The 2,170-nt window shown below is 39.0% G+C and overlaps 1 long non-coding RNA gene across 5 annotated transcripts in view; it reads right to left on the minus strand.

Annotated features, from left to right (window-relative positions):
• The window catches only part of LOC104859118, a 104,574-nt gene extending 102,734 nt beyond the window's left edge, over positions 1-1,840 (minus strand). For all 5 annotated transcript variants that reach the window (XR_004515793.1, XR_004515792.1, XR_004515790.1 and 2 more), the window contains exon 1: positions 1,679-1,840. This is a non-coding gene — a long non-coding RNA (uncharacterized LOC104859118). The remainder of the gene's footprint in view (positions 1-1,678) is intronic.
• Positions 1,841-2,170: the final 330 nt, after the last annotated feature.

Here is a 2,170-nt window from a genome sequence, read left to right on the forward strand (position 1 = left end):
CCTCTGCCCTGGAAGCAAACTGGGCAAGAGAAACTGGGGCTTGGTATTTCTTGACCTGTCACATCTAGACTAGAGTCTCTGCTCTAGCACTAGGGGCTGAGAGAAGGAAAGAAGTCCCCAGTCTCTTGGCTGCATTATTTAGCCTCTACAGTACGGAGCCGAGAGGGATGGACAACACTGGTAGCCTGTACTCTGGGAGGGAGCCCGGAAGCGGGGAGATAGGATTGAGTTCCGTATTTTTTTTTTGGTATGTATTTGCAATACATAATGATTGATCCCTTGTGTGGAGTTGTACATGTATATAACATATCTTAATTTCTTTTTTCATGTGCTTTGGCTCCCTTTCTTCCATCTCTTTGAAAAAGATATGTTTTCCTAGTTCTTATCTATTTTTTATTTTGCTCATTATTTCTAATTTGGGTGTTTCAAATAAGAGAAGCCATTTAATATTCAAGATAGAGTGTCTGATTTATTTCATTTAACATTATAGTCTTGAGGTACATCCATTTTCCTACAAACTTGAAGTACATCCATTTTCCTACCAATGACTTGTTTATCTTTCTTTTTATGGCAGAAGAGTACTGCATTGTGTGTAAATAGCACATTTCATTTATCCATTCATCTGCTGATGAACATACGGGCTCCTTCCAAGATTTAGCTATTACAAGTACTGCTTGTCTAAACATGGGTGGGCATGGATCCCCATACCACTCTGCAGTCTTCCATCACAGTGAGTTGGGATAGAGAAGTGGCCAGAAGCACACACACAAGTGCCATGGGCGCTCATTATCCAAATTTAGTAGATGTTTTTGACCAAATGTTTCTCCATTTACTTTTTGTCCTCTGAACTATCTCCAGAGACATCAAGTGATTGTTTTAAAAAACTGTTTTTCATTGGCTGCTCGTTTTGCTAGGGAACAATTTCAAAAAAGTCCTCACACCACCGTTCTGGAATTGGTATCAGAGCACACGCTTTGGCTCCCTTTCTTCCATCTCTTTGAAAAAGATATGTTTTCCTAGTTCTTATCTATTTGTTATTTTGCTCATTATTTCTAATTTGGGTGTTTCAAATAAGAGAAACCATTTAATATTCAAGATAGAGTGTCTGATTTATTTCATTTAACATTATAGTCTTGAGGTACATCCATTTTCCTACAAACTTGAAGTACATCCATTTTCCTACCAATGACTTGTTTATCTTTCTTTTTATGGCAGAAGAGTACTGCATTGTGTGTAAATAGCACATTTCATTTATCCATTCATCTGCTGATGAACATACGGGCTCCTTCCAAGATTTAGCTATTACAAGTACTGCTTGTCTAAACATGGGTGGGCATGGATCCCCATACCACTCTGCAGTCTTCCATCACAGTGAGTTGGGATAGAGAAGTGGCCAGAAGCAGACACACAAGTGCCATGGGCTCTCATTATCCAAATTTAGTAGATGCTTTTGACCAAATGTTTCTCCATTTGCTTTTTGCCCTCTGGACTATCTCCAGAGACATCAAGTGATTGTTTTAAAAAACTGTTTTTCATTGGCTGCTCATTTTGCTAGGGAACAATTTCAAAAAAGTCCTCACACCACCGTTCTGGAATTGGTATCAGAGCACAGAGGATCAGGTTGAGAGCCAGAGAAAAATAACTTGGAAGCCAGAATCTGTTGGTCATGGTTACTTACCTCCTTGAGATTTTGTGGTTGAACTCCCTCTGGACTTAGACCACTTCTTGGTTGAACTGCCACCGGCAAAACTGTGGGCAGTGATGTATGCCAGCCTGACACCACTGTGAGCTATGTGATGTTATGGCCAGCTTGTTCTCTTGACCACAGGAAAGAAAGGAATTGGTCTGGAGAGAGAAAGCAGATGTAGGGTGGGGGTCAGAATCTCAGCAGAACCACAAGCAGGGAAGTAAGGTCAGGGGCTGGGGTTTTGCTTGTAAAATATTTATCTGCCTACCCAAAGTCTCTGTAAAGAAGTGTATTGCATAGTCATAATCTGTAAACTTCCACTAAAAAGTGGAAATTCTTTTTCTCTGCCACCAAATCAAAGGTGGAAAAAGATAATGAAAAACTGTAAAAATCCTGTCACTTATTATATTCTAAATATGGACATTATTTCAGTAAAACACTCAACTAAATATTAATTTAACTTATTTTATAACAATTAAAAAT

The sequence above is a fragment of the Fukomys damarensis genome, unplaced genomic scaffold, assembly GCF_012274545.1.
Source record: "Fukomys damarensis isolate Sample0158 unplaced genomic scaffold, DMR_v1.0_HiC HiC_scaffold_5, whole genome shotgun sequence".
In the NCBI taxonomy this organism is placed as follows: Eukaryota; Metazoa; Chordata; class Mammalia; order Rodentia; family Bathyergidae; genus Fukomys; species Fukomys damarensis.